The sequence below is a fragment of the Candoia aspera genome, chromosome 15 (assembly GCF_035149785.1).
Source record: "Candoia aspera isolate rCanAsp1 chromosome 15, rCanAsp1.hap2, whole genome shotgun sequence".
In the NCBI taxonomy this organism is placed as follows: Eukaryota; Metazoa; Chordata; class Lepidosauria; order Squamata; family Boidae; genus Candoia; species Candoia aspera.
The window spans coordinates 16,015,695-16,030,298 of NC_086167.1; the positions used below are offsets into that span (position 1 = coordinate 16,015,695).

Here is a 14,604-nt window from a genome sequence, read left to right on the forward strand (position 1 = left end):
TGTGGCCAAAGTATTTCAGTTTTGCCTTTAATATCATGCCCTCAAGTGAGCAGTCTGGCTTTATTTCCTGGAGTGTGGACTGGTTTGATCTTCTTGCAGTCCAAGGCACTCTCAGAATTTTCCTCCAGCACCACAGTTCAAAAGCATCTATCTTCCTTCTCTCAGCTTCCTTATGGTCCAGCTCTCGCAGCCATATGTTACTACGGGGAACACCATTGCTTTAACTATGCGGCCTTTGTTGTCAGTGTGATGTCTCTGCTCTTAACTATTTTATCGAGATTTGTCATTGCTCTTCTCCCAAGGATTAAGTGTCTTCTGATTTCCTGACTGCAGTCAGCATCTGCAGTAATCTTTGCACCTAGGAATACAAAGTCTTTCACTGCTTCTACATTTTCTCCCTCTATTTGCCAGTTATCAATCAAGCTGGTTGCCATAATCTTGGTTTTTTGAGGTTTAGCTGCAAGCCAGCTTTTGCACTTTCTTCTTTCACCTTCGTCATAAGGCTCCTCAGTTCCTCTTCACTTTCAGCCATCAAAGTGGTATCATCTGCATATCTGAGATTGTTAATGTTTCTTCCAGAGATTTTAACTCCAGCCTTGGATTCCTCAAGCCCAGCTTGTCGCATGATGTGTTCTGCATACAAGTTGAATAGGTAGGGTGAGAGTATACAGCCCTGCCGTACTCCTTTCCCAATCTTAAACCAGTCCGTTGTTCCGTGGTCTGTTCTTACTGTTGCTACTTGGTCGTTATACAGATTCTTCAGGAGGCATACAAGATGACTTGGTATCCCCATACCACTAAGAACTTGCCACAATTTGTTATGGTCCACACAGTCAAAGGCTTTAGAATAGTCAATAAAACAGAAATAGATGTTTTTCTGAAACTCCCTGCCTTTTTCCATTATCCAGCGGATATTGGCAATTTGGTCTCTAGTTCCTCTGCCTTTTCTAAACCCAGCTTGTACATCTGGCAATTTTCGCTCCATGAACTGCTGAAGTCTACCTTGCAGGATCTTGAGCATTACCTTACTGGCATGTGAAATGAGTGCCACTGTTCGATAGTTTGAACATTCTTTAGTGTTCCCCTTTTTTGGTATGGGGATATAAGTTGATTTTTTCCAATCTGATGGCCATTCTTGTGTTTTCCAAATTTGCTGGCATATAGCATGCATTACCTTGACAGCATCTTCTCGCAAGATTTTGAACAGTTCAGCTGGGATGCTGTCGTCTCCTGCTGCCTTGTTATTAGCAATGCTTCTTAAGGCCCACTCAACCTCACTCTTCAGGATGTCTGGCTCCAGCTCACTGACCACACCGTCAAAGCTATCCCCGATATTGTTATCCTTCCTATACAGGTCTTCTGTATATTCTTGCCACCTTTTCTTGATCTCTTCTTCTTCTGTTAGGTCCTTGCCATCTTTATTTTTGATCATACCCATTTTTGCCTGGAATTTACCTCTGATGTTTCTAATTTTCTGGAAGAGGTCTCTTGTCCTTCCTATTCTATTGTCTTCTTCCACTTCCGCGCATTGCTTGTTTAAAAATAATTCCTGATCTCTTCTGGCTAACCTCTGGAATTTTGCATTTAATTGGGCATATCTCCCCCTATCACTGTTGCCTTTTGCTTTCCTTCTTTCTTGGGCTACTTCTAGTGTCTCAGCAGACAGCCATTTTGCCTTCTTGGTTTTCTCTTTCTTTGGGATGTATTTTGTTGCCGCCTCCTGAACAATGCTGCGAACTTCTGTCCAGAGTTCTTCCGGGACCCTATCTACTAAGTCCAGTCCCTTAAATCTATTCTTCACCTCCACTGCATATTCCTTAGGGATATTAGTGAGCTCATATCTAGCTGATCTGTGGGTCTTCCCTAATCTCTTTAGTCTGATCCTAAATTGTGCAAGAAGAAGTTCGTGATCTGAACTACAGTCAGCTCCAGGTCTTGTTTTTACCGACTGTACAGATGTCCGCCACCTTTGGCTGCAAAGGATGTAGTCAATCTGATTTCGGTGTTGTCCATCTGGTGAAGTCCATGTATAAAGCCGTCTCTTAGGTTGTTGGAAGAGAGTGTTTGTTATGCAGAGTGAATTGTCTTGGCAAAATTCTATCAGCCTATGTCCTACTTTGTTTTGTTCTCCCAGGCCATACTTACCTGTAATTTCAGATGTCATTTGACTGCCCACCTTAGCATTCCAGTCTCCTGTGATGAAAATAACATCTCTTTTAGGTGTGTTGTCCAGTAGGTGCTGCAGATCCTCATAGAACTGCTCTACTTCAGCTTCTTCAGCATTTGTGGTTGGGGCGTATATTTGGATCACTGTGATGTTAGATGGCTTGCCCTGAATTCGAATTGGGATCATTCTGTCATTTTTTGGATTGTATCCAAGCACTGCTTTAGCCACTTTACTATTAATTATGAAGGCTACTCCATTTCTTCTGTGGTCCTCTTGTCCACAGTAGTAGATCTGGTGGTCATTTGATGTGAAGTGGCCCATTCCAGTCCATTTCAGTTCACTGATGCCCAAAATGTCTATCTTTAATCTTGACATCTCACCAATAACCACATCCAATTTGCCCTGGCTCATAGATCTTACATGCCAGCTTCCAATGGTGTGTTGATCCTTAGAACATCGGATTTGCCGTTCACCACCAGCACCGTCGGCCGCTAGCCGTCCTTTTGGCTTTGAGCTAGCTGCGTCATCACGTCTGGGGCTAGTTGAGCTCATCCTCTGTTCCTCCCCAGTAGCATTTTGACCATCTTCCGACCTGGGGGTCTCATCTTCCGATGGAATACCGACATATCTCTGGTTGTGCTGATCTATTTAGTTTTCACGGCAAGAATACTGGGGTGGGTTGCCATTACCTTCCCCAGGGATCGCATTTAGTCTGACCTCTCTGTCATGACCTTCCCGACTTGGGTGGCCCTTCACGGTTTAGCTCATGGCATCATTGAGGTGCTCAAGCTCCAGCACCACGACAGGGTAACGATCCTTTGCTGAAGTCAGCACAATTTACTTCCCAGAAATGATGCTTCTGGCAGCAGGGAGTGGAGCATTTTTCAGTGCTTTTTGGTATAGAGTGTCCCCTGAAGTAGAAAGCCAGCAGGTGAGGGAGAGAGCAGGTGACCTCATTCTTTCCTCACTGCAGCGTTTTCGATGCACGAGAACACATTCATAAATAAGGATTACTTCTCTAGAGAGAAGAATTCCTCTCCCGCAGCCTCTGTGATTGCAAGTATCCCCCCTTTTTCGTTTTTGTTTGCCCTTTGCCCTTTCTGATTTTTGTTCATTCAGTTGCTTTGTAATGTCGTAAGCCTGCAGTGTTAGCAAGTGAAAAGGTGGCAGATGCCTCCGACCCTTTGCACCAAGTGCTTGTTTTAGTCTTCCAGCTGCGTATTCCCAAGTATCATTGACCCCGGCTTCCTCTCTGGCTGTAAACAACATTTTTCAAGCAGGAGGCAGCCTGGCCCCTTGAGTTCAGCTTCATGCTGGCAGCCTCAGTTGGGGCATAAGGCCTGAGGAGAGGATTTTGCGGCAGATTCTAAGGCCAATCTGGCAGCTGGCCAGAGTGTAGCCCCGGGTTTCCAGGGTACAGCCATCTCAGCCCATCAGCTTTCTTGTGGGAAATGGGTGCACGGCATTGCATTTCCAGTGTGCCAGTAATGCTCCTCATGGATGAACCTCCCTGGGCACCTGTGTGCCGTGCGTGACATTTTCTCTCCACGGGCATTGCCAACGCGCCCATCTGGAAGTGGGAAGCTGCCTTGTGGAATGTCATGCATCAAGCCAGCCGAGGGCACGCGAGACCTTTGGGGCTTCGTGGGGCGCACTGGCGCTCCACAAATGGCAACTGCAACACGGCTGGATTGAGGTCAGTCTCTGGCTGTTCTGTGCCCCCGGCTGCCCCACGCAGATGGCTGTTCCATGCCAGCTCCCCTTCCCTCCCAGTCCAGCAGTTCTTAGGTGAAGCTCTGGGCGGTATTGATCGGGCCAGCCGCCTTGCGCATGCTGGCCAAGGGAGGGGGAAGCTTTGCTCCACAGCTGTGCTGAAAGGCAGTGAGCGACAGACGCACGCATGTGAGCACGCTCCCTCCCTCCTGCCTTCACTCCTTTGCTGGGCATTCTTGTAGCTGGCTGGAAAGACAGCGGCGGATCTGGCGTGTGCTCCTCTTCCTTTTCTTTAAGGCCCTTTTGTTCTGCGTCTTCGGCGACTCGGCTCCTGTGGCGGACATAAGGAGGACCTTTCCGGCTCTTGCAGACCGTCTGGGGGAAATTCCTGGGGCTGAGCTGCACTGAGGGCTTCAGTTTTCTTCAGGTAAGATGGGCTGCGACGTGCATCACGCAACATGCAACTCCACGGGAGAGAAATGGGACGGCCTGGAGCTATTTGCTTTGAAAGGATTCATTAACGGTGGGAGTGATGTTCAGCCACCTCCCTCCTCCATTAAAACTCCGCCACTGGTTCTGCTTTTGTAACGCGCACGCGGTCAGTCCTGCCGTCGGCATCGGCTTTCCGGTGGATGCGGTGCACTCCACTGGGCTAAGTTGGGCACGTGCACCACCTGATCTACTTTCGGTGGGTTCCTTTTTCCTGGGTGCATCTGGGCCACCCTCATAACGAGATAGAGGGAGTGTGGTGTTTCGTGCACAGAGAAGCCCAGGTTCAAACTTGGCTGGGAGCAGGCCACTCTGACAAAAGCTGGGATTTGGGGTCAGGCTGGGTGAGCTGGTCTGCTGCTGGACCCTTCAGAAGGTGCCCAAGCAGCGAATTCTCCGGCTCGTTCCCCCTAAACGAGGCCGCTCTGTCTTATGTGGAAGCAAAGCGCGTGGACTTCGGCGGGGCTGACTTGCAAGTCAGGCTGAGCTGGTTGGCCCTGTGAACCTCCTAAGGCCTGAAATGCGGCGAAACGAACGGGACGCTCCACTCTGTGCCGATTCTGAGAATCCCTGCTGCTTCAGGTGGGAGTCCCCTGCCTTGCCTGGGGCTCTCCCCCCGCTGCCCCCCACCCCCAGGAGAAAAGGCACTGCAGGGAGAGGATGGACGGAGCCCTGGGTGACCCTGAACCAGCTGGGCTTTGTGGCGGAATGGCGGGGGGAGGGGGGTGCCGAGCGCCGCGGCCCCCTTGTCTTTAGCACTGGAAGAAAGCTTTTGTGGGGAGCTTCTAGATTGGGGTGTGGCGATATGGGAGGTAGTGGGGTGGCCCCAAGAACGAGAAGGGCAAGGTGCTGGGTTCTGTTTTGTGTTGGGGGTGGGGGGGAGCCGCTGAAACTCCAGTTGGCCTTCCTGCGGACCTTTAGGGAGGACCGTGAAGGTGTCCCCGCACCCCCCCCCAAGTAAGCTGATCCCTCTCCTCCCTCCCTAATGGGGGACACTCTGTGGGTGGCAGTGGGTGTGGTGAGAGGCCGAGGAGGCTCTTCCAGAATACTATTTGCAGGAATTAAAGCTAGAATGGAAAGGCAGGGATGGTCCTTTCATCCCACCCCGCAGTTTTCCTGCTCGGTAACTTCCAGGGCTCCTGGGAGCACAGAACCCAGAATTCCCAGCTAGCAGGAGTGATCCACATGCCGGCAACACTAACGCAGACTTGCTTCTTGTGCTGATGGATTGCCCGGTGGGGAGGGGGGCCGGGCCAGCTCTGGGGGCCGCACGAAACCAACAAGCTGGCCTGGGTCCCCGGTGACAAGTACATAAGCCCTTGCCCTTCTGGGCACACGGAGTTTCGATGCTGTTTAATGTGCAGGCCTGAGACAGTGCAGCGTTTTCCCAAACATCTATGTCTCTGATATGCGGCAGGTGCCTCTGACCACGTACAGAGGGCTTCCTCCTCGGGCCTTTGCCTCACGCATCTCCACTCCTTCATGCTGTAGAGTCTGAAAGGGTGTGGGGTCCGACCTGGCACCCCACCCCCCCAGGCATGTTGGGATGCAGCCACCCCCAGAATTCCCCGCCAAGGAGATTCCAGCTAGGAACATGGAGGTTTCTCAGCTGCTGTGACAGATTTGGCAGTTACAGAAGTGGCTGCCAGCCTTTCTCGTCCTTCTGTGGTCCGTCCTTAATATAATCTGCCTGTTTTACCGGTGGGGGGTCTGGGCAGGGGCAAGGGAGCCATCTGAACTACAGTTCCCAGCATCCCTCACCATTAGCCAAGCTGATAAGAACTGCTGGATTTCTATGAGTTGTTGGTTTCCCACCCCCAAGATACACTTCAGACAGTCGCATCAGCTTTAACATCTTCGGCTGCATTCGTGTCCGGTTTGAACTCTGGACAAACTTGTTCCTCGACCCCCTCCTTTTCTGCAGAGGGAACGGAGGGTCACCAGCTGCCTGGGCTGTTTCTTTCCCTTAAAAGAAAGTCCTGCAAAGATGTCTCCTGGCCAAGGAAGGCTCGGGCTAATCCATTTCTAGATGAGCCGTGGCATTTTCACTCCCGGCCCAGCCTGTTGTCTGAGCTTTTGGCACATCGGGTGGGTGAAATTGATGAAGCTTCTTAGTTGGCGCTGTGCATCCTCCCTGTCAGCATCTGCCTGGCTCATCCTGCCTTGCAAAGGGACTGCTAGGGGGACCAACAGGCCAAGCTCTCCCCGCCAGGCCACTTCAGTCCACCAAGGCCTTCTTCCTGCAGGCTAATCTTCCAAAATGTCTTGGAGTCTTTAACGTGGTCCCTAAAAACGAGTCTGTCTCCTGGGCTCGATGGAGGAAGGAATAGCTATTTATTTTGCACGGAGCATGCCACCATGACCTCCATTTTACAGATGGGGCAACTGAAGCTAAGAGAAGGGCAGTAGGATGAATCCACAGGAGAGTCCATGCTTTTCTGGACCAAGACAAGGCCCATATTTTGTCTGGCGTGACCAGAGGAGCAGAAAGTTACAGTTTTGCTGAACTACAACTTCCAGTTTGCCCTACCCTTTGGCCCTGTTGGCTGGGACTGCTAGCGTTCAGCGATTTCTGGGGAAGCATCTCGCTGTTTTGATCTTGGCTACCTTTGAGATGTCCGCCCTTAGCCAAAAGAGTTCCATTAGGCTGCCTTTATTTTCTAGATTCTTCCTCCGCAAATAAGTCTCTCCTGTTAGATTAAGGGTAAACTCGCACTTCTTCAGACTGGAGTCATCCTCCATCTTAGTGTGTTCAGTAACTGAGATTTGAACCCTGGTCTCGTCCAGCCCACTTGACCGCCGTGTCGCAGGGACAGCAATGCGAAGCCCGCGTGGCTTCAGAGGTAGGGTGGATTGCCTGCTGTGGGTATCTACCTCGCCTTCGCTGTCATGAAGAATGGAAGCCTGGGGGGAGAGGGAGGTGGTGGAAAGAGCTGAAACGTTCAGAACGTGCCACGTGGCTAATCAGAGATGCTGTTCCTGTGGCTTAGAGCGAGGCCTCCTCTTCGGGTGCTGAATTCGGGTGGCCATTAAGGGAGATTGGTCAGGCGTTGTTTTCTGCAAACCACATGATAATCCCCAGGCCCTGCAAAGGAGCCAGTTTTGGGCAGGGCACCTGGCCTGGGGATTATCCTTTTCCTGCTTGGTGCTGGTACGAGAGCAGCCTGATGCTGGGCTTGCTTCCATTTCGTAAACCCCCATTGCACCCAGAAGGTGTGATGAGAAAATCCAGAAGCAAACTTCTAGGGCTAAAGCTCAGAAATGAAGACAGGACAGGCAGAAGCGAGGAACCTGAGATGCTGACAGGGAATGCCTCTTCTGCTCCAAAAAACAAGGAATTAGGGAGTGCTTCCCTTGGGCTGAGCAAGCCGAAGTACAGAAGTGTAACGACAGCCGGATTGGGGAAGGCAAAATATTGTGTCACAGGGTGCTCTGATCTGGGAGAGGGAGATCAGAAGCTGAACTGAGGTTTGCAGAATTGGTGCAGAGGAAGCTGGGGGCGGGGGGACATGAACAGGTGGCCTCCCTTCAGCCAACTGCAAAATCTCGCCTGGGGCCATTGAACGCCCCATTGGAATTTGCAAAAGGGATTTGCGGCTGTCAGCAGCTTTATTGTTCCTGACAGCTCTCCGTCAGCATGGTAGATGGTGCATATTTCCGGAGGGGCAAAATGCTGTTGCCATGGTGAGGCTGCTGGGAGGGCCATTCCCCACATGCAGAAAGGAAGAGGAGCTGGTGAGGGGCGAAGGAGGCCTAGTCCGAGACCGGAGCAAATGGGGTAGCTAGACTCAAGTCTGAATTCCGCTTCTGTTGCAGGAACCTGAGTCAAGGGCCAAACTGGCAATGGGCAAGTGTAGCGAAAAGAGGAAAGGCTCCCTCCTGCCCCCACCGGCCTGTTCTTTTCAAGAAGCCGACTCAGTGGCAGTTAAGGCCGGTTCTGCACCCAGATTGGGCAGCATCCTGTTGCGTAGCCAGCTTGCCTGGTGGAACTATAGGTTGGGACCACCAATTCCTTCTCCGTCCCCAGTCTTTGCTGTCTGGGGCAGCTGCCTCTCTGCTGGGGGAGAGAGCCCGTCTTGGTGGTGCTGCTGGTTTGGGTAGGACTGTCCCTGAGTGGTGGACCCCCTGTCTTGCCTGTGAAAGGTCTCAGGGTCAACCCTGATGCCTGTCGAAGGCTGCCCAAACCACAGCAGCCAGGGCAGAGGGAAAAGGACCAGTAGACCAGTGTGGGCAAGGTGGCCCTCTCATCTTGCCCTCCAGGGCCCTTGGCCTTCACTTTATTTACGGTTGAAACACCTCTATTGCAACTTCATCACAATGGATCTCAACGGGCTTGAAACAGACTAAGAATACAGCAGGAGAATCTGCAGCCTAACCTGGATGAGGGCTTTAAAGCTGAATCAACCAGCTCTAAGCACACAGTGACACCTTAAGAATATGGAAGGATGATTTTAACCACACTGGAGCAAATGCTGAGGATTCAGCTGGATGCCAAGAAGAGTAAGGCCTGGGGGCTTGAAACGTAGCCCAAGCCACGTGAGGATTCTATTTTTCTCCTGTGGGAGGGCATCATTCTCCCCCTAAGCAGGGGTGTCTCTTTCCAGACTGGGAGAAGGTGGCCTTAGGCTTCTTAGCACCACCCGTCACCCAGCCCCCCACATTTTTGAATCACCTGCATCAATAATCACATTTTCCATCCAGGAGCGGAACGACCTGCAGCAGCTGAACCGACCAATAATCGAATGCAACTATTAAGAACTCAGGACATCTCCTCTGGCATAAAAATGAGTGGCAGGGATTATTCTGGGGGTGCCTGGCATGGATTGGGAGGCTGTGCTTCATGCATGGATTATTTTTTTATGATTTGGCACAGCCCTCCTGCTGGTTTTCAAACTGTCCTCGCTGTATGCCTGGGCAGAATAATAGCTGGAGGAGAGAGCCAAGATGGGCAGGGTTAGGTATGGATTATGCCTTTCTCTCTTCCTGCAGGCAGTTTATCCTGTTGCAACATCTGGGGTACAAAAAGGGGCTCCTGTTCCTGGCCAAGGTTTTCTGTTCCTTGTAGCAGAGCCTTGCGCACGACGTTCGCTTGCTGACTTGGCGCCCTCGGTGCGTGCCAGCTACATCAGTTCCATCCCAAAGGCCTGCAGGATTCCGAATTGTGGAAGGAAGATTGGGAGGTCAAGAAGGGGGGATCACAGAAAAGAAACATTCTTGAATTACACTTAATGTCAATGAGAGGAGGATGAAACTGAGGAACCGGCCACAAGAAATGGATTCTGGTTGTGGAGCGAAGGGGTCCCTAGGCTATTGGGGGAAGATCCAGGAATGGCGGGCAACGCTGTTTAGCAGACCAGGCAACTTCTGGATGAGGTGGACCACAAGTAGCAAGTTACTACCACGAAGAAAACGTGTTATAAACCTGCTTGCACCGATTGTTGAGGCCAGCCCTGCAAATCGGTCCTCAGGGCTGCTGCTGAGGACTGCTGTTTGCACACACCAGGCTTCCCCCCCCTCCTTTTGGCCAGCTGTTCTGTCCTTGAGTCTGCCGTGTTGGGCCTCTTTGCCTCGCCTGCCTCTTAGGTCTATGGCTGTGCAAGCTTGTGCGACATCTTGGTCACTTAGCCCACCTGACCTGGTGAGGCAGTTGCTAGAATCAAAGCCAGGCTGGATATAGTGCCCCGAGCGAGTCCCTTCGGGGAGGAGTGGGGGAGCGCTCGCGATACAAGCCTGGGAGCCTCTGCTGAGCGCTCGCTCACCCCCTTCCTCGTAGCAGGAAGGCAAGGTCTTCCTTCATCTAAAACCTCTCTTCCTTTCCTTCCCTGAGAGCCCCTGGGATGTTCAACTCTGTTTCTGGTTAGGTAAGCTCTGCAAAGCTCAGGGCTTCTCCCCTTTCCTGTGTGGGGCTGTAACTCTGGCAAGGGGCCGGGGGGTGATTGTAGCGGCGCAGAGCCAGCGCCCAGCCCGTGCTTCCGTCAGAACGGCCTTCTCTCCCATCCTCCCCTTCCCTCCATCCCAAATTGCTGCAGTGCCGCCAATCCTGCTCCATGACAGAAGGTGGATGGGAGTGAAATTGTGGGAACCGGCCACTGCAGCAGGATTTTGCCACTGTGGAGGCGCCAGGATCCAACTCTCCTCGCCGCCTTCTGACCTGTCTGTCTGTCCGCACAGGTACTTCCGAGCTGTCGTTTCCCATGTAATTAACGTCCGCGACTTGTGGCAGAGTGGCGGCCGCATCAGGGAAAGGGATGACTTGGCTAGCGCCGTCCCTGCGTCGGTCGCTCAAGTCGAATTTGCAGGGCTCTGCAGCGTCTCCCTGCTTTCTGGACTCCCGCCTTGCCGAGAGGAGGGTCAGCGAGCCCTGAATCTTGAGAGGAAGAAAGGAAACAAAAGGGGTTTGTTTGGGCTGCCGAGAAGTGCAGCAGAAAGACAAGCGACGTAGCCGTGTAGGGTAAAAATGAACGGGGATTTCTGCCTCCCCTGCCTTCTGCCACGGGGAAGGGAGACATTTTTCTACTTCAGGAAGCAAAAGAGAAGCCTGCAAACCAACTAAGAGGTGTGTGGTCCCTCCTGAAGGGGAGGTGATGCTCTTTCGGTGCTTCCAGGAGGCATTCCTGGCCTTCGGGGCCTGGTCTGCAGGCTGTTGACATGGTCCTCCCAGCACCCTTCCACACACACACACCCTGCTCCCCTGGGAAATTTGCTCTGGGTGGGAATGAAGGACAGCGAGCGAAGAGGGAGGAAGAGGGTGTGCCGGTAGGGTGGCTGGCGATTGCATGGGGGGGGGAAGGGGGGGAAGGGGGGGGCCTCCCAGGAGGGAGATGCAGGGTTTGAAAGTCCCTGACGGGAGACAGGAGAAAGGTGGAGCAGAAAATGATGACTGAGGGCTGATTAGGCTGGGATAGAGTGTGTGGAGAAGGTGAACGGGAATTGGAGAATGCAGAATTTAATTCTCATGCTTTGTGTGGAAAGGAAAGAAGGAGAGGTGGGTTTCTGGAAGATGCAGAGGAGCAGCAGGGCCGTGCAACTGTTGCTCAGGGCTGGGTGGATTTTCTGGTTTCGGCAGCGCAAAGCTTGCTGGGCTTGCTTACGGCTGCTGCTCAGCAAACTAGAATGGGCGCAAGTTTAATTCCTGGTTCTTGAATGCAAAACGAGGGAGGGGTGTGAATGAGCTCTTGGGTGGAGGGAGGGGGGCAGGCTCCCTTCCTGTTGAGAAACAGCCACTTGATTCAGTTTCTCCCCCTTTTTGCAAGCAGAGCGGCTCAGCTTCCAGAGCTCCTGCAGCTGGAGGCGGGGCAGCTCTTCGGGAATGGGTAATTATGCAGCTGATTAGCTTTTTGCATTCGGCTGCTATGGCACCAGCCAGCCCTGAGTGTGGCTTCTGCAGGCAGGGTGGACTGGCAGCGGGGCGGGGGGGGGCAGCCAGCCAGAATGCAAATGGGTGTTGGAGGGGAAGGGGCTCTTTGGGAGAGGGTGGGGACAGCGTGCACTCCAAGAGGCCCAGGGCACAGGGGAGGCGTGAAAGGAGCCACCATTGATTGCAGATGCTGTGCCACGGCTACCTTGGACAGCTCCCCTCTCCTCAGCCATCGGGGATCACTGGCATCCTTGTTCTGGCCTTACCCTCTGCTCTTACGCAGCAGTGTGGCCACAATTTCCTTGCTAGCCCACCTCTCCAAGTCCATTCCCATGTTTCAGGGAGAACAGAGGCCAATCTGTACCTTGACAGCTAACAAAATTGCCTGGACATCCTGCGCCCCTTCCCTTTGTCTTGCATTCATTACCCATCTGAATAAACGGGCTCCTTGGTGAGGGCAGAAGAAGGGAACACACAAGACTTTTCCTTTGCCACTGAAGTGCTGCAGCTGAGCTGTGGCCCTCTGTCATTTTTCTTTGTGGTGGGGGCAGAAGGAACCATTGTGGACTTTGGGATGAGCTGGGGGGAGTTAAGTGATGAGTTGGGAAAGAAAGTAATTGATATGCCAGCTGTATCCCAAGCCAGTTCTCTGGCGAATTGGGCGTTATTTAGAGTGCAATTAACTCAGTGTTTCTCTTCCAGTGTTCCTGGTCAGCAAGTGCATCCTGCAAGGGGGGTGGGGGCTTTGCCAAGCCAGTTTTAATTGGGATGTAAGACCCAGATAGCAAAGCGGCAGCACCATTGAAAGAGGGGTGCCTTAAAGAATGTGGTTTGGAGAAGGACGTGTGAGACAACAGCTTACGAAATGGCTAATGGGGAGCTGCGGGGTGTTTTTAGGACAGCGGTTGGGTTCTCTTGCATCCAAGAGAATAAAAGTGTTTAAGAGGGAGCCGCTGTGGAGGGGCTGGTGGCTCGGAATATGTCCTCCTCTGCAAATTGCCCTGAGGAGAGCTGTGGAAAGAGAAGAATTTGCAGGTTGCTTCCAGCTTGAGAAGAATCGATGGCTGCATGTTTAAAATGGCCTTGAAAGCTGGTAGTTACTGGCAGAAGAAGAGGACTTTGGTGGTTTGCACATAGTTGGAGAAGAAGATGCAAGCTGTGCGGGGCCACCTCTTGCCTCCCCAGCTCTTGTGTTATGCCGATAAACGTGTATACGGCCGACCTCTAGATCTCCGTTTCTCTCTTTTAACAAGGAAAGGACGACCCCACCGTTAATTCTGAAATGCTGCTTGGGAAACGCCAGGCAGCATACTCCAGCGATTTATTTCCCCCATCTCTGTCTTCCTATTCTCCTTTCCGTTCACCTCTCCCTTCCAGTCCTTTCTTGAGTGAGATGAATAGTACCTTTAAGTTTGTCGGTCCGTTTTTCCCTCCCCTCCCTTTTTAAGAGAACCGGGTAAAGGAGGACAGAACAGAAAGCCAGGCTGTGCCTCATTCTTGGCAGTGGGCACCTCATCGGCCGCCCTGTTCGATATCAAAGAGAGCTGCATTGCAGAGCCACAGGAGCTGAACAAAGCGGCCCCTGCTTTCCTGTCTGCTCTGGAGCATCTGCCTGGAACTGCATCCATGTTCGGAGCACTCTGCTCCTTTGCCCGACTTCAGCGCAGTTTCTGCCTCTCGCTCGGCTTCGATGGATGCCAGGGGAAAGCTGTATAAAACTTAGAGGCAAAGGGCTGGCTGTTTCTCTAATCCAAACTCTTCCAAATTGATCCTGGACGCCAACTTCCCTCCCTGCATTGCAGAAATGCACATCTCAGTCCCTGGACTCCTTTCTGAAGCCCCTCCCAACGCTGCCGTCCTGTTATAACTTCGAATGCAACCAATACTAAGTCCATGGCCAGCAGTCGAGTCAACTGTATAGAGTCCCATCAGTGTAATTGCAATGACATTTCAACGAAATTGTGCTTTTTTTTTTTCCTTTCGTCCTGGCCCCACCCACTTTGTGGAAGGCAGTTCCCAGTAACCTGCTCAAATGGGGAGTACCCCCCCCCGATGGACCAAGGCAGCTTTTCTTCTATGGAAAGCAGGATGAGCATCTTTCCTCCCCTCTCAAGGAATTGGGTGGGGGGCAGCCAGAGGCCAATAAGATCTCTTCCCAGCTCTGCTGCTTTCCCGCAGGCCTGGAATGAGTTACTTAGAGGAAACTTGGCAGCTTTTCCAGATGATCTTCAGCCAGCCAAGAGTCTATTAATGGAGTTCGGCTAAGCAGCAAAGTGGGTGGGGAGGGCGCAAAACCTAGAAACAGGTCTGCCTTCTTAGTCTGGCTGCCCAGCTGGTTCTCCGCAGGGATGTTAGCTAGCCAGTTGGAAAGTTGGTTAGGGCAGAGGTGAAGTTCTGCTTGACTTCACGGGCAGGCCCAGGTAGTCGTCGTCTTGAAGTGGTTTTCTGTAGCTTTCTTTGGAGGGTGGCTAAAATTTTCCCTCCCCTGGTGGGTCAGTCATATTACTGGTTATTTCTTCCTCCCTTGTAGGAGCAGACTTAGGCTTTGTAGGAGTGCTGTGTCGGCAGGGAAGGCCTGGGTGGAGATGATGAGAACTGTAGTTTCTGGAGAGCCTCAGGTTAGCAGAGGCGGTCTGTCCTATTTCATGGGCATAGATGGGTCAATGGCACTTTATGTGGACATCGGCAGCATGCAGGGTGCTTTTGGGCAGCACCCAGGTGCGAAAATCCCGCAAAGGCACAAATCGCTGTGTATCCCCAAGGGCTTCTGTTTGTAATTCGGGCCAGGGGAGATAATGTAGAAGCTGGGTGAACAGGGCTTTACGGCTGCCAGCTTCAGTGACGTGTGGGCCAAAGAAAAATGACTTCGAAGGGAGGC

General features: G+C 52.2%; 1 protein-coding gene across 1 annotated transcript in view; it reads left to right on the forward strand.

Annotated features, from left to right (window-relative positions):
* Positions 1–14,604, forward strand: part of PTPN11 (protein tyrosine phosphatase non-receptor type 11) — a 229,606-nt gene that overhangs the window by 34,054 nt on the left and 180,948 nt on the right. The window lies entirely within an intron of this gene.